The sequence below is a fragment of the Sus scrofa genome, chromosome 2 (genome assembly GCF_054392235.1).
Source record: "Sus scrofa isolate SSC_HxYL_T2T_F1_AM1 chromosome 2, Sscrofa_HxYL_maternal_Yorkshire_Landrace_v2.0, whole genome shotgun sequence".
NCBI classification, from domain to species: domain Eukaryota; kingdom Metazoa; phylum Chordata; class Mammalia; order Artiodactyla; family Suidae; genus Sus; species Sus scrofa.
The window spans coordinates 45,963,065-45,981,288 of NC_139384.1; the positions used below are offsets into that span (position 1 = coordinate 45,963,065).

Below are 18,224 nucleotides of genomic sequence, written 5' to 3' on the forward strand. Positions count from 1 at the left end.
GAATGAAGGGTTACACAAATTTATTTGTATAAAATATCTCTTCCTGGAGTTCCTGTAGTGGCTCAGCAGGTTACGAACCCAACTAGTATCCATGAGGGTATGGGTTCTTCCCTGGCCTCGCTCAGTCACCTAAGGATCTGGTGTTGCCGTGAGCTGTGGTGTAGATCACAGACATGGCTCAGATCCTGTGTTGCTGTGGCCGGGGTGTAGGTCAGCAGCTGTAGCTCCAATTCAACTTCCATATGCCTCAGATGCAGCCCTAAAAAAGCAAAAAAAAAAAAGTCTCTTCCTTTGTGAATTGTCTATTTATGTTGTTTATTCCATTTTTCCTTTAAAGGATGTGTCTAGTTTTTATGGTTTTATAAGACTTTTAATGTATATTTTAATGCTACTAAGGTTTATCTGTCACATATGTTACATTTCGTCATTTTGTTCCCTTTTGGTTTTGTTGTCAAATCTTTCCTTCCCTATTTTAATGTCTTTTTTTTTTTTTTTTTCTGTTTGGCTTTGTTTAGAAAAACTTCCCCTACTCTAAGGTTATACAATATTCTGTTATATTTTCTTCAATTCTTTGGCAATATTTGTATATACTTAAATTTTTACTCCTGTTGAATATATTTTGATGTATAATTTCACCCAGAGATATATATATTAATTTTTTCTTTAGCAGTTAACTCAGTATTCCTGTATCATTTATTAAATAATCCATTTTATCCCTTCTGACTTGAAATAACATATTTTATTACATACCGTATGCATATTTAGAGCAATTTCTCAGTTTATGGTTCTATTCCATTTATTTTTCTATCTAAACCTTTAAAGTGCTATGCTATATTAATTACTACAGCTTTATAGTATTTTTGAAAAGTATTCCAAGACTTCATTCATAGTTTTTAAAATGTTTGTATACTTCTCTAAAGTTTGTCTTAGACTTAGAAGTTGTTAATTAAAATTCCAAATTGGTTTTTAAAAAGATGATAAGACTGTGGGGTAAACTAACATCTTTTTAGTATTGCATCTTTCTTTCTATTCCAGATAATTTATTCAATTACTTCTGTCCTTCAGCAGCGTATGGAAGTTCCCAGGCTAGGGGTTGAATTGGAGCTGTAGCTGTTGGCTACACCACAGCTAAAGGGATGCAGGATCCTAGCCACATTTGTGAGTTATACCACAGCTCACAGCAACGCCTGATCCACTGAGCAAGGCCAGGGATCAAACCTCTGTCGTCATGGATGCTAGTCAGATTCATTAACCGCTGAGTCACGATGGGAACTCCCATATTTTTATTTTATTTTTTTATCTTTTCTAGGGCTGTACCCATGGCATATGAAAGTTCACAGGCTAGGGGTCTAATTGGAGCTGTAACCACCGGCCTACGCCAGCACCACAGCAACTCGGGATTCGAGCCACATCTGCGACCTACACCACAGCTCATGGCAACGATGGATCCTTAACCCACTGAGCAAGGCCAGGGATCGAACCCACAACCTCATGGTTCCTAGTTGGATTCGTTAACCACTGAGCCACGATGGGAACTCCTCCCATGTTTTTAAATACATAGTCTGCACATTTCCTTTGATGTTTTCTCTGTAATATTTAATATTTTACTTGCCCCCCCCCACCCCTTTTTCCCTGAACAGCTGCACCTGTGGCATATGGAAGTTACTGGGGTCAAATCAGGGCTGCAGCTTAGGCCTATACCACAACCACAGCAACACCAGATCCTTAACCCACTGAGGAAGGCTAGGGATCCAAGCTGCATCCTCACAGAGATGTTGGGTCCTTAACCCACTGAGCCACAACAAGAACTCCATTTTTAAACTTGCTCTTATGAATGAAATATTCTTCATATTGCTTTCTTTTTGTTACTATATTTAGGGATGTCAGTGAATTTTTCTGGTTCATTTTATAACTTCCCTTTTTATCAAACCTGTTAGCTCTAGTCATATTTCAGCTGATATGTTTTCTCCTCTTTTTTGGCAGTTATTTGATCCTTTTTTTTCATCCCTTTTAACACATTGCCTAGGATGTCAAGAATAATACCAAGTAATACAGGCAATAGAAGGTATTTTTTGTAGTTTTCAATTTATAAAATTTAAAAAAATATTTCATCAAGGAGTTCCCGTCGTGGCGCAGTGGTTAACAAATCTGACTAGGAACCATGAGGTTGTGGGTTCGATCCCTGGCCTCACTCAGTGGTTAAGGATCCGGTGTTTTTGTGAGCTGTGGTGTAGGTCACAGATGTGGCTTGGGTCCCGAGTTGCTGTGGCTGTGGTGTAGGCCGGCAGCTACAGCTCCCACTAAACCCCTAGCCTGGGAACCTCCATATGCTGTGGGTGCGGCCCTAGAAAAGACAAAAACAAAACAAAACAAAAAAAATTTCATCAAGTATTATATTGACTATTGGTTTAAGATATACTTTATCATTTAAAAAAACTCTAGTCATAGTTTATTAGGAGTTTCAATGAGAAATTGCATTTTAGTTTATGGATGTCTTACTGGTTTTTATTTTTCAAATTTTACTGATGAAATAAACCCTGATTAGTCATGGTGTAGTCTTGTTTTAATGCACTGCATAATTTCATTTGCTTATAGTTGTTTTGAATCTGTAATTGTAAATGAGATTAGTTTGTGTTTTTCTTTATTTGTGATATCTTTGTTAATTTTAAGTATCAGAATTTGTGAAATTGTAAAGCTTTTCATCCTTCTCTGTGGAGGAAGCCTATGTAAAAGTATTGAATGGATGACATGGGAATCACTTATTCCTTGAAATTCTTAAAGAATATACTCATAAAATATTTAGGCCTAGAGTTTTCTTTGGAGATAATTGTTTTTCTTTACATTTTCTACTTTATGTTTTGTCAGGAAACATTTTTCTAGAAAATTAAATATTTTACTAAGATTTTCAAAAATATTAGTATTGTCTTAAAATACAATATTATTTACTTTTAAATATTCTATTTATTTGCTGTTATAAATTCCATTTGAATTTTGTATATATGTGTTCTCTCCCTTTTGTTCCTCAGTTTTACCTGTTAGTGGTTTTTCTTTCTTTCTTCATCTTTTTTTTTTTTTTTTTTTTTTGCTTTTTAGGGCCACACCTGAGGCATATGGAGGTTCCCAGGGTAGGGGTCGAATTGGAGCTATTGCTCCTGGCCTACACCACAGCCACAGCAACGTGGGATCTGAGTTGAGTCTGAGACCTACACCGCAGCTCATGGTAATGTCAGATCCTTAATCCACCGAGCAAGGCCAGGGATCAAACCCTCAACCCCATGGTTCCCAGCTGGATTCTTTTCCACTGCTCCACAATGGGAACTCCGTTTTTCTTTTTATGTCTCCCCTCTGACTCCTAGTAGGGATCCAGCTTTTAGGTTTATGTGTCAGTTCTTAAACTTTTCAGTATTCTAACTACTTAATCTTGCTTTTACCTTTGTTATTGCTCCCTTCTTTGTTTTCCTTATACTTTTTATTTTGTTTTTTTCTTATACTTTCTAATTTTCTAAGTTGAATATTTCATTTTAAACATTTATCATTAATGAATTAAGGCACTTTTAGCCATGAATGTATTTGCAGAATTAGCTTTATGCATCCCATAGGTTTGAACTTCTAGAATTCTCATAGTTATTATTTTCTAAATAGTCAATATTTATATAATTTTCTAACTGATCTTATGTTTCTTAAATTTATATCTTCTTTTGGATTCAAGAGTATAATGACTGGGAAAGTGAGGAAACAGTCTCTATCACTACCATTTGAAAATTCTATGTGGTGTGCTAGAAGAATTAAAGTGTGGGCAGGAGAATGGATGAGCCATATTGAAAGATGAATCTTCAACTAGTGACTTTAATATTACAACATATTAAGAAACAATATATTAATACTCTTTTTAGATTTTACTTTTAAAAATGCCATTGCTTTCAAATAAAAGTCTTATTGTCTAAATGAGGTAAAGCACTATTTCTCAAACCCTTCAATAGGAGTTGAAATATTGCTAAAGTTTGAGAAACAATTATTCAGATTTTTAGTGGATTTTTCTTTGAGTTTTATCTAATATTCTTTAAGAGAAAAATCTCATCCCTAACCTCCCATCATGTTTCCATAGGTAGCCTCTTTTAGGGCAACATTAATTGAGGATAGAATGCTACAAATTGCATGAATTTAATAACAGTAATCTCAAAGTAATATTTAAACCAGAGTAACATTATTATAAGTATTATTAAATAAATTTACTATTAAGACTTTGATGAAATATAGCATAAAATGAGTAGACCTTTGCCTTGGTCTGGTAGTATCTGAAATATTGGGTTCTGAGTTACCATATTTTAAAGAATTTGTTGTGAAATTAGAATTTATCAAAAGTTCTTAGAATGGTGAATAGATTTGAATATTTAATGCAAATAGTAATTAAAAGACCTAGGGAAGTTTGACCTAATACAAGTTAGCTGGTTGGAGTTTTGTTAAGTAGAGTTAGATGAGATTGTTGTGTTGTTTTAGGGGGTTAAGGTAATAGGAAAATTGTTCTCAATATACGAAAGAACTTCGGAGCAGTTAGCGGCTACCTGACATTGATGCACTTAGACTACATTAAGAGAGATTACCTTGAGTATAGTATATTTTCAATAAGTATTTATTAAATGGATAAGTGAATGTTTGAATTAATAAAATAAAATCAGTAGAAAGGAATTCCCATTGAGGCTCAGTGGGTTAAGAACCCAAAGACGTCTGTGTGAGAATGTGGGTTTTGTCCCTGGCCTCACTCAGTGGGTTAAGGATCTGGCATTGCCACAGCTGAGGTATAGGTTGCAGCTGAGACTTGGATCCAGTGTTGCTGTGGCTGTAGGGTAGGTGGGCCTGCAGCTGCAGCTCCAATTTGACCCCCAGCCCAGGAATTTCCATGTGCCACAGGTGTAGCTATTAAAATTAAAAAAAAAAAAAAATCAGTAGAAAGTTTGACTAGAGAGTGTAGAGGGATATTACTACTCTACATGTTATCCTCATGACCTCCTAAAATCCCTTCAAAATTATACTAGTATTTATTACATTTTCTTAATACAAGGCCAATCATCAATATGCTATTTATTTCTTGTCAGTAAGTAATATAGTAAATACTTTTAAAAGATGCTTTATGGTTTATAAAAGAAGCCATGTGCTAAAACACATTATTTTATTTGAGCCTTTTGGCAACCCAATGAAGAAAATATTTTTATATTGATTTTATGCGTGAGTAAAATTAGACTAAGAAATTAAATGTCTTGTTTGTGTCACTCAGAAAGTTGTGGATGTAGGTTTTGAATTTTGGTCTCCAAAGCCTCTGCTTAGTATAATACAGAACATTTCTCAAATTCTTCAGAGTCTTAGAATTCTGCATTAGGGACAAAGGGAAGATAGACTCTGGTCTGTTTCTCCCTCCCACAACACTCAAACAACCGAAATAGTTCCATTTTTGCTCTTTTTAATATAAGTGAGGTAGTATAGCAAAGCAGGAGTGGGTATAGATAATATAGTTTTTCCCTCTAGTTGTATTTATCACTTTTAAAAATTGAGATATAGTTGATTTACAGTATTAAATAATATCATGTCATCCATATAGTGACAGTTTTGCTTCTTCCTTTCCAATTTGGATTCCAATTATTTCTTTTTCTTATCTGATTGCTATAGCTAGGACTTCTAATACTATATTGAATAAAATTGATGAGAGTAGGTATTATTGTCTTGTTCTAATCTTAGAAAAAAATGCTTTCAGGTTTCCACTGTTGAGAGTAATATTAGGAGTGGGCTGATCATATATGGCCTTTATTGAGTTGAGGTATGTCCCCTCTATACCCACTTTCTGGAGAGTTTTTTTTTAATAATAAATTGATGTTGAATTTTGTCAAAACCCTTTCTCACATCTATTGAGATGACTGTATAGTTTTATTTTCAATTTGTTAATGTAGTGTATCACACTGATTGATTTTCAGATATTGAACAATGCTCACATCCCTGGGATAAATACCACTTAATCATGGTGTATAATTCTTTTAATGTATTATTGGATTTGGATTTGTTGAGGATTTTTGCATCTATGTTTGTCATTAATACTGGCCTGTAATTTTCTTTTTTGTACATGATATCTTTGCCTGATTTTGGTATCAGGTGGATGTTGGCCTCACAGGATGTGTTCAGAATTTTTCCTTCCTCTGTAAATTTTTGGAATAGTTTGAGAATGATAGGTATTAACTTTTCTCTAAATGTTTGTTAGAATTCACCTGTGAAGTCATCTAGCCCTAGACTTTTGTTTTTTGGGAGTTTTTAAATTATCAATTCAATTGTATTACTAGCAATTGGTCTATTCATATTTTCTATTTCTTCCTGGTTCAGTCTTGGGAGATTGTATATTTCTATGAATTTGTCCCTTTCTTCTGGGCTATCCATTTTATTGATACAGTTCTTCATGGTAATCTTATGATCCTTTATATTTCTGTGGTGTTGTTTGTAACTCCTCCTTTTAAATTTATGTTTTATTTATGTGGCCCTCTCTTTTTTTCTTTATAAGTCTGGCTAAGGGTTTATCAATTTTGTTTATCTTTTCAAAGAACCAGCCTTTAGTTTCATTGATCTTTCCTATTGCGTTTTTAGTCTCTATTTTATTCATTTCTGTTTTGATCTTTTTAATTTCTTTTATTTTACTAACTTTGGGTTTTGTTCTACTTTTTCTCGTTCCTTTAGGTGTAAGGTTAAATTGTTATTTGTAATTTTTCTTTTTATTTAGGTAAGCTTGTATTGCTATAAACTTTCCTCTTAGAATCGTTTTGCTACATACCATAAATTTTGGATTTTTGCATTTTTTTCATTTGTCTCCAAATGTATTTTTATTTTTCTTAGATTTCTTCAGTGATCCATTGGTTGTGTGGTAACATATTGTTTAGCCTCCACATATTTGTGTTTTTTGCAGTTTTTTTTTTTTTCTTGAAGTTGATTTCTAGTCTCATGGGGTTTTGGTTGAAAAAGATATTTGATGTGATTTCAATTTTCTTAAATTTGAAATTTAGAAAGACTTGTTTTTTGGCCTAGCCGTGATCTATCCTGGAGAATATTCCATTTGCACTTGAAAAGAATATGTATTTTGCTGCTTCAGGATGCAATATTCTATATATATGATGTCCATCTGGCCTAATATGTCATTTAAGGACAGTGTTTCCTTATTGATTTTCTGTCTGCATGATCTGTCCATTGATGTAAATGGGGTGTTAAAATCCTCTACTTTTACTGTATTAATGTTAATTTCTCTCTTTATGTCTGTTAATATTTGCTTTATGTATTTATGTGGTCACATAGCAACAACAGAGTTTGGTTGCATTTATATTTACGGTCATTATATCTTCTTGCGTCAACCCCTTGATAGGCAATGTCCTTATTTGAATCTTGTGACAGTCTTCTTTTTAAAATCTATTTTATCTAAGCATTGCTACCGTGGCTTTCTCTTTATTTTCATTTGCATGGAATTCTTTTTTCTATCCTTTCATTTTCAGTTGGTGTGTATCTTTAAATCTAAAGTGAGTCTCTTCTAGGCTGCATATATATGGTTCTTGTTTTTGTATCTATACAGCCACTCTATGTCTTTTAACTAGAGAATTTAGTCAGTTTACACTTAAAGTAATTATTGATATGTATGTACTTATTGCCATTTATATAATTGTTTTTGTATTTTTCCCCCCTTTTCTCCTTCTTTTGTTCTCTCCCCTTGTGATTTGATTCATATCTTTAGTGCTATGTTTGATTTCTTTCTCTTTTCTGTGTGTGTTTTATAGATTTGGGGATTTTGGGGTTACTATGTGGCTTGTATATAACAATATTTTTATGAATAATTATTTTAAGTTACTTATCTCTTAATTTCAAATGCATTCTAACAACCCTATAGTTTTTACTTTTTCCACCTTATTATTACTGTTTTTGACATCATATTTTACATCTATTTATTTTGTGCACCCCTTAACTGCTTATTATGACTATAGATGATTCTACTATTTTTGTATTTTAGCCTTTCTACTAGTTTTGTACCTGGTTGATAAACTATCTTTACTGCATATTTGTCTTTACCAATGAACTTTTTCTTTTAGTAATTTTCATGTTTCTAGTAGTGGCCTCTTCTTTTTCACTTAGAGAAGTACCTTGAACATTTCTTATAAAGTTAGTTTGGTCGTGCTGAACTCAGCTTTTACTTATCCGTAAAACTTTTGATCTTTCCATCAAATCTGAATGAAAGCCTTGCTGGCTGGACAGTGTTCTTAGTTGTAGGTTCTTTCCCCTTCACCACTTTAATTATATTGTACCACTCACTTCTGGCCTGCAGACTTTCTGCTTAAATATCAGCTAATATCCATATGTGCATTTCCTCATATGTAATTTTTTGCTTTTCCCTTGCTGTTTTTATTATTCTCTCTACATCTGTAATTTTTGCCATTTTAATATTACAGTATATCTTAGTCTGGTCCTCTTTGTTGATCCTGTTTGGGACTTTTTCTACTTCCTGGACTTAAATGTCTGTTTCCTTTCCCAGGTTAGGGAAGTTTTCACCAAAATGTCTTTAGATATTTTCTGCCCTCTTCTCTCTCTCCTATGCTTCTGGAACCCCTATAATGTGAATGTTAGTACGTTTGATGTTGTCCCAGAGGTCTCTTGAATTGTCCTCATTTCTTTTTTTTTTTTTTTTTTCGCTTTAGCTTCAGTGATTTCCACTACTGTGTTTTCCAGCTTGCTGATCCATTCTTCTGTATTATTTAGTCTCTTGTTGATTCGTTTAGTGTATTTTTCATTTCCGTTATTGTATTTCTTATTTCTGATTGATTTCTTTATATTTCCTAATTCTTTGTTTAAAACTTCTAACTTCCCTCTCCGTTCATGCATTTTTCTCCTGAGTTTTGTGGTCATCTTTATGATCATCATCTTGAGTTCTTTCTAGGGTAGATTTCTTATCTCCATTTCATGTAATTCTTCTTCTGAGGTTTTGCCATGTTCCTTCATTTGGAATATATTCTTCTACTGCCTCATTCTGCTCAATTTGCTGTTTTTATTTCTATGTATCCAGTATGTTGGTTATGTTTCCCAACCTTGGAGAAGTGGCCTATTATAGGAGACATCTGATGCTCTCAGCAGTGCATTCCCCTCTGGTTACCAGGCTGTATGCTCAAACCCTGCATAGGCTGCATGGGTCTTTCTGTTGTGATGGGCTCCTAATGTGGGTGGTCTGTTAGGTGTAGTTGGCACCCAGTCTGGTTGGTTTCCAGGCCTTGCCTTTTGTGGAGGCTGCTAGCCACTGGTTGGTGGGGCTGGGCCATGATGTGGCTGGCTGAAGAACCTTGTGGGGCTCTGAGGCTAGTGCTGGTTCACTGGTGACTAGAATTGGGGTCCAAGAGATCCCATGGCTGATAACTACCCACTGGTGGGTGAAGTTAGGTCCTGGGGCTAATGCTGGCCCACTGGCAGGAAAAGCCAGGTCCTAGGGCCTGGTTGCAGGGTTCAGGGGTCTCAGAGTTGGTGTAGGACAATTGATGAGTGGGACTGTTTCCTGACACAGATGGCTGAGGAGTTCAGCATGTCCTGAAGCTTTTTTGCCTGCTGCTGGGTAGGCTGAGTCCTGCCAAGTTTGACTAGGGGCAGCAATTCTCCTGCGGCTGGTGTCCACTGCTGGTTGGTGAGTCTGGTCCTGAGGCTAGAACAGGGTTACTGGTGAGTGGGGCCTGGGCCTGGGGGATTTTAGGGCTATGCCTGCCCACTGGTGGATGCAGCTTGGTTCTGGGATCTCTGGCTCTAGTGCCATGGGGGTCCTGGCTCTAGTGCATGTGTGTAGGTGTGTAGGGCCAGGTCCTTGGCCCTCTGGTGGGCAGGGATGTGTTCAGAGGTAGCTATGGGATCAGGAGTTCTTACGATGGCCTGTCTGCTGGTAGAGTAGGGCTGGGTACTGGTGTGTTAGATTTTGTGTGTGCCCTTTCAGAGTATAGTCTATTTCCCACAACCCTCTGGGTAAGCCCTACTGGCCTTTAAAGGCAAACATTCTGAAGGCTTTTCTTCCCAGTGCAGGATTCCTGGGCTAGGGAGCCCAATGTAGGGCTCAGAACCCTCTCTCCTAGGGGAGAATCTCTGCAGTTGTAATTATTCTCCTGATTGTGGGTCATCCACCTAGGGGTATAGGTCTTGACTATACTATAACTCTGCCACTCCCACCCATCTCATTGTGGTTCCTTTTTTACATCTTTAGTTGTAGAAGAACTTTCCTTGTAAGTTCCAGTTCTTTTTTTTTTTTTAATAGAAGCTCTGTAAATAGTTATAAGTTTGGTATGTCTGTTAGAGGAGGTAAGCTCAAGTTCTTTTTTTTTTTTTTTTTTTTTTTTTTTAGGGCTGCATCTGCCTCATATGGAGGTTCCCAGGCTAGGGGTTGAATTGGAGCTGTAGCCACGTCTGCAACCTATACCACAGCTTATGGAAACACCAGATCCTTAACCCACTGAGCAAGGCCAGGGATTGAACCTGTGTCCTCATGGATACTAGTCAGATTTATTTCTGCTGAGCTATGACAGGAACTCCTCAAGTTCTTTCTACTCCACCATGTTTGGCAAAAGAACCCCTATAGTAGTTTTTATCTTGATCTAAATCCAGATAAGAGAAAGGGGGAATAACACAGTAGAAGGATACAGGTGAAACTTGATTACTAAAAGTCTGTAACTCATTTGTATATATGCTTATTTGTTTGAGTTGTACCAAAGGAGTGAGGATGCCAGGAAAAGTATGGTGTTGAAACTTTTCTAAATGCAATGGTGACATACTAAATGATATCTAGATCATTCATCCTCTGTTTCTATGGTTTATATAGGAGAATCCTAGCCAGCCTCCCTTTTTGCACACATCCCCCTATATGCTGTGGCTGGATCTCCTCGGTGTGAAGGTGCCTCATTGGGCAGTATGCCAGAGAAACATTAATGTTGGTTGTCTGAGTTAGCACAAACTGTTTGTGCTCGTGTTTGTCAAACACACAGATGATAAGAGAGAAAAAAAAATAATGATGTGATATGAACCAAATAAGGAAAATTGTGTTTTCCTTCCTTGGTCATTTATGATTAATCACTTCAATATTTACATTTAGGGATTAAGGTAGAGGTACTTGTAGATATACTCTTCTGCAGCTTAGAAAAATGAGTCTGTTTCTGCTAGGGAAAAAGTGATGAAACACAAAATTTTCCATAGAAAATTCTACGAATGATTCCTGATGTTTTAAAGTTATTGTTGAAACACAGTTACTTATTATAGTTATTCAACTAAAATGTCTTGAGAGATTTGTTCTAGAGCCTAAATACCACTGCCATACTTTACTATTAAAAACTGTGAGATTACTCACTGTTACTTCACTAGAGGTTTTCTAAGAGAAATAAAATTAGGAACTGTTTTGCATCAAATAGTACAGGGATATTGCAGTTGTGCTTGGTGCATGTACTGAAATAAAAAAATGTGAATTTATTATAATACAGCCACTACGTGCCACTGAGAGCCTAGTTTCATTTTTAGTTTTGATTGCAAACATAAATCTTTGGAGGAGAGTTCAGGAAAACAAAAGTCATGATTTTTTTTCAGTGCATGGTAGATCTTTGAAAACCATATAGTGTAGGTCATTCTTGAGGTAACTTAAGCAGTGCTGTTATCACCAAAGGGTCAGAATGGATATACATATAGCATTCCCATAGAATTAGTGTTGTGCATCACAGGTTACTATCTTAAATGCCAATTTTCTCTACTAGTTTGTTCACTAGTAAGGGCCTAAACTATATCTAAGTACTTTTATTGCTTATTCCATACATTGCCCTTTCTACAGAATACTGTTTTTTTTAGGAATTGTAGCCCATAGTTACTGGTATTTTCTGTTGTAGGCAATCACAAAAGGACTAGAGTGGTTTTCCAAAAGCTATGCCTATACACTTTACATAGTCATTTATAAATGAATTTTATAACATTTCCATTTACAAATTTATAGCAATTTCTTCATCTGAAAGAACTTTAAAAATTTTGGAAATGTTTAGAAGTGAATCATTTGCCACTTTTCAATTCCAATAAAATCAGCAGTTTACCTACCTCATGATTTTTGCTGCCTCACTAGGAAAAAGGATTGAAATAGTAATATTATATCAATGTTTAGAGTTCAAGTATTTTGAAAATTTTACATTGGTATTTCTAAGACAAATGCTGTATTGCTCTAGAGACTAGCTTGCGAAAGAGATTTAGAGCACATGTAATTTTTTCATTTATTTGTATGAAATGATGTAGCAGAATGTATTTTCTCTATAAATCTGTGAAATTTAGAACTTCAGAGTAATATCTAGAATCATGAAATCTCCGAAAATTAAAATTGAAGGAGCTTTTCATATTATGAATTCAACTTCTTATTTCCATATGGGGACCCCAATATTCAGAAAAGAAAACTCTCTCCCCTAAAATTTATCACATGATAAATTACTAAGGTAGAATCTTAATTTCCCCCAAAGAGCATGTTTAGCCCATTTTACATAGTCTTTTGGTCATCTTGTAATCAATAGTGAGCTTTTATTGCAGAACTCATAAACTCCTTTTACTAACAATAAATGCACACTATGGCTAATTTTATAAATATATATGCATTATAACACAGCAACACTCATAATTTTTTAAAAAATTATACCACTTTACACAAAGGTAAACATTTCAAAGCTCTCCTTTTGTACTACTCTCTGATGCCTATTGTGATATATATACAAGCAATTCAAACCTCTTCCCACTTGGGGTTGGAGACACAAGGTCTTCTTAAATTAAAATTCAAACAAAAGCTACTGGCAAAAATTACTACTATGCGATTAAGGTCTAAAGTATTATGATACATTAGAATTATTAACTGTTGGGATTAGAAGAAATCGATATGTTGGGGAAAAGATCAGTTGGACCTAATTAAGAAATCAATGTTTACTTAAAAGAAAATATGGAAGTTTAATAACAGGTTCTGGCTATAAATATAGCACTGGCTAAAATTGTTTTTCATTATTATTATATTAACCACATAATTGTATTTTAAATTCATTGAATAAGAATCTGAAACTTATTTTTTAGTAGTTAATTGTTATAATTAAAATGTAAAACTTTAAAATTATATCTGGTTTCAAAACTTTCAATTATAAAATATTCTTATATGTAAAAATAGTCACCAATTATAAAATATTCCTATTGATTCCATTTAAAAAGGCTAATTTTAGCAATAGCTACAGCCTAGAGTGGGAAAGAAAGCAAAATTGGTTAAAAGGAAAAAAGATCCAAAGTATTCTTACACAATTATGATTACATTAAATATGTATTAGTCTATTTGGTGACATATCAAAATAAAAGAGAACACATTTTGATATAATTCAAAAACAAGACATTTCAATTTTTCTTCCTGATTGCTGTGATGAAAATAAACATTATAACCAGCATGGAGAAGAAAAACTATTACTAATTGCAGCCTAGATTTTAAGTAAAATGAAGGTCATTAGCAATTTCCTGGAAGCCATTCAGATTGCTTACCAGGAAATGGTAGCTAGCAGGACATCTGTAATCCTCCTGTGTGGAATTAGTGAAAACATACTGGCGCTTTAATGATGTGTGTTAGAGTTAGGCTTATAGTGGAACTTTTTTTTTTTTATTAAAGTAGCTTGTATTCTTTGAATACAAATGTTTTTTATTGGTGTACAAACCCAGAATTAAAAATAGACCCCATCCATACATATATTCATGAATTAATACGTACCTGTAGATTGGCATGTGACTCATAGTAGAATAAGAGATGACAGGATAGCAGCAGAATCTGGGAGTGAAATGTGTTTGGAAAAATTGAAAGAAATTTCTCTTGTAACTTGGAATGCTTATTTCACAACATTTTGGGTGATGAATTTAGTCCCATTTTTATTTTTTATTTTTTTGTAAGATTTTTATTTTTTCTATTATAGTTGATTTACAATGTTCTGTCAATTTCTGCTAAACAGCAAAGTAAATGAGTCACACACACACACACACATTCTTTTTTCAGATTATCCTCCATCATGTTCCATCACAAGTGACTAGATATAGTTCCCTGTGCTAGTCCCATTTTTAGTAGCATCTTCTTGCCTCAATAAAAGGATAAGCAAAGCTTAATGTTAAGTAAAAATACCTCACAGGACATAAACTTTTGTTTTCATTTTTTAGAAGTCTTATTAAAGTGTAATTTATTTATAATGCTCATTTCTGCTATACAACAAGTTGATGCAGTGATACATATACACATGTCCATTCTTTTTCATATTCTTTTCCCATATAGATTATGACAGAATATGGAGTAGAGTTCCCTGTGCTATACAGCAGATCCCCATTGGCCACTCATTCTGTATTCCACAGGGTGCATATGCCAGACCCAAACCCCTAAGCCATCTTTCCCCTTCACTTGTCCCTCTCCCCTTTGGTAACCTTTAGCTTGTTCTCAAAGTGCGTGAGTCAGTTTCTGTTTTGTAAATAATTTCATTTGTATCAAGATTCCACATATAAGTGATACCATTGTTTGTCTTTCTCTGTCTGACTTACTTCACTTAGTATGATAATCTCTAGGTCCATCCATGTTGCTGCAAATAGCCTTATTTCATTATTTTTTATGGCTGAATACTATTCCATTGTGTATATGTACCACATCTCCTTTATCCATTCTTCTGTCAATGGACATTTAGGTTGCTTCCATGTCTTGGCTATTGCTGTTAGTGCTGCTGTGAACATGGGGGTACATTTATCTTTTCGAATTATGGTTTTTGGTAGATATATGCCCAGGAATGGGATTGTTAGATCATATAGTAGTTCTATTTTTAGTTTTTTGCGGAACCTCCATACTGTTTTCCATGGTAGTTGTATCAATTTACATTCCCACCAACAGCATAGGAGGGGTCCCTTTTCTCCGCACCTTCTCCAGCATTTATTATTTGAAGACTTTTTGATGATGACCATTCTGACTGGTTTAAGTCGGTACCTCATCATAGTTTGATTTGGCATTTCTCTAATAATTAGTAATATTGAGCATCTTTTCACATATTTTTTTGCCATCTGTCTGCCTTCTTTAGAGAAATGTCTCTTTAGACCTTCTGCCCATGTTTTGATTGAGTTGTTTGTTTCTTTGATATAGAGCTGCTTGAGGTGTTGGTATATTTTGGAGATTAATCCCTTGTTAGTTGCTTCATTTGCAAATAATTTCTCCCATTCTGTAAGCTGTCCTTTCATTTTGTTTACAGTTTCTTTTGCTGTGCAAATTTTTAAGTTTAATTAGGTCCACTTTGTTTATTTTTATTTTCATTACTCTAGAAGGCAGATCCAAAAAGATATTTATATGGTTTATGTCTGAGAGTGTTCTGCCTATGTTTTCCCCTAAAGTTTTTATACTGTCTGCTCTTACATATTTAGGTCTTTAATCCATTTTGAGTTTATTTTTGTCTATGGTATTAGAGAGTTTTTTAATTTCACTTTTTTACATGTAGCTGTCCAATTTTACCAGCACGGCTTATCGAAAGGACATAAGCTTAAGTGTGACTTACTCTGCATTATGGTGGGAAATGGGGTCATTGATTTAGAGGCTTTTTTTTAGCATAACTTCTCCTTATTACCCAAATTATTGTTTGGCTTAATAAGGATAACATCTCTGAAACTATTAAGAGTGATAGAGTAAAACTGAGAAGAGCATATTATGCTCCAATTTCTGTGAAAAATTATATATACACAGAAAATTGCTGGAAAAATATTTATAATTATTAAAAGAGGTTGACTATGAAGTGGGGAATAAAGGGTATGGGACAGGGGCTGAATTTGAAATTTGTACTATATAGTTTGTACTGAAGATTTTTTTAACTGTGTGTAGGCATTTTTTTTTTCAATAAAAAGGACTAGTTAAAAAAAAGACTAAAAGTGAGTCTTGAATAAAAAATGAAAAGGATTAGTTTCATTATTTGTACAAAAGAAAATGGATGATACACTTACTTTCATTTCTGATTTTTTTGAGAGGCTTAGAGACAATGTGTAGTGTTTGGAATGGCATAGATTAGGGAATCAATAAATGATATAGGTAGGAAACAACACTTGTCAACAATAGTAACATAGTCTAGTACTTGAAACAGTAAATATATATTGGTAGAATGATAAGCTGTAATTCTAAAACTTTTTGACCTCAGGACTCTTAAAATTATTGAGGACTCTAAAAATCTTTTGTTCAGAGAGTTTCCACTGTGGCTTAGTGGGTTATGAACCAAAAATGATATTCAGTTTATTGATAATTAGCTTACATTTTTCAAGGAGGGTAGGCTTAGTCATCTTCATTCCCATCTTACAAATCTTTTAGCTCTCATATGCCTCCCAAGCCCTTATGGTATTATTAAATCACCCTATTTAAATACCATTCAAATTCCCTTTTCCAAAACTTTAAGAGATTTTTCCATACAATTTTGGTTCTGGCATTTTATTATAGTGATAGCTAAAACTTGGAGATCTTGTTATGAAAATGGGATTTTCACGCATATCATTTCTGGACATACAGTTGCTGTGAATTTTTTTTTAGTGTAATGTGAAAGATAGATGAGATTTTAATAATATGAAGTTATTATTTTATAATGATTTTTAGTACATAAAATAATATAAAAAGATTTAAAATTTTATGTATCATTCTTTTTAATTTGCTCTATTTCACTCTAGTCTTTTTTGTTTGAATAAATGCATAGAGCTTAAAAATACATATTTCTGATAATATTTATATATAGTTGATTCTTGAAAGAAAAAATTATGGATTAGTTTTTAATTTCAATGCTACTTATAGGCCCAAGAATGCTCTGTGCCTAGCATCCTAGGGTGCCATGGTATATCCTAATTATTTCTTTAGAGTCAGCTCTTCACCAAAGTCTCATGGAATGTGTTTGTCACAGAACCTTTCCACAGAAAAGAAAATCATGGACTTGGAGAATAGACCTGTGGTTGCCAAGGGGGAGGGAGTGGGAGGGATTGGGAGCTTGGGGTTAATAGATGCAAACTATTGCCTTTGGAATGGATTAGCAATGAGATCCTGCTGTGTAGCACTGGGAACTATGTCTGGTCACTTATAATGGAGCATGATAATATGAGAAAATAGAATGTGTACATGTATGTGTAACTGGGTCACCATGCTGTACAGTAGAAAAAAATCATACTGGGGAAATAACAATAAAAAAAAAGAAAAACCAAAATAAATAGAAAATAAAATGGTAAAAATGAATTGAAAAAAAAAAAATAAAAAGAATTGGCCCACAGTACTAGACCTACCATACACTTAACTATCTAGGTCATTTGTCTGAATTAAAAAAAAAAAATTGTAAGGCTAACCACTTAATAAAATGTGTGTATTCCATCCAAATGGTGTGTTTATATGAGACCCTTGAAATAGGCATAAGTTGTACATTATTCTCTACATTTTTAAATGTATTGCTACAATTGGTAATTACCACTGAGTGCATATTTAATGCACTGAGGAAATTTGATGCAATTATTCCGTTTACTTCTGATTTCCCGTCAATCCAAATGTCTACATTAAACTATTGAAAAAGAAAAACTACAGAGAATTTAGGTCATTTAAAAAACACGTGCATTTTCTGAACTCTGCTTATAAACTTGTATTGCAGTAGCCAAAATAAAATAGAATGAACCCAATATTGTAAAGGATAGGGTTCAAAAGTTTATGTAATTTTGAATAAAATTACCTTTTAAATATAATCTTAAAGAGCTGGGCCAGTTGCAGGGCTACTGGTCTCATAGAAGTCAGCGAGAGAAGTGTACAACTGAGCTCAAAATTTAGCTAGTTTAACTTCAGACAAATTATTTTTCCTCAAAACCCTTTTCAGTACTGAGGAGTTGATTGCACCTGGAAATGGATTGAATAGACAGAAGTTGGTAGCTCTTAGAGAGTCTGTACAAAATAGTAGAAACCACAGAGGAAAGGTCTGAGTCTGTCTCTTCCATGAGTGCCTAGTATTTTTTAAAGCTCAGAGAATTTGGGTACTGAAAATCATCTCTGATACTGAAAGGGTCAGAAAATAGGAAGTGCAAGAGGGGTACAGCTTTTGTAGACCCACTTTATATTTTCTCCTTTGATCATAAGCCAGTAAGAAAAATACACATTTTTCACAGAAATGATTCAATAACATTAAAATGGTTTGGTCGAG

The 18,224-nt window shown here is 34.3% G+C and overlaps 1 protein-coding gene and 1 long non-coding RNA gene across 51 annotated transcripts in view; both read left to right on the forward strand.

The window, feature by feature from the left end:
- SOX6 (SRY-box transcription factor 6) overlaps positions 1-18,224 on the forward strand; it is a 614,027-nt gene that overhangs the window by 363,532 nt on the left and 232,271 nt on the right. The gene's annotated exons all lie outside the window — the stretch shown is intronic.
- On the forward strand, positions 905-4,940 carry LOC146405360 (uncharacterized). Its single transcript, XR_014837246.1, has 2 exons — positions 905-990; positions 2,235-4,940. It is a non-coding gene; the product is annotated as an uncharacterized LOC146405360 (long non-coding RNA).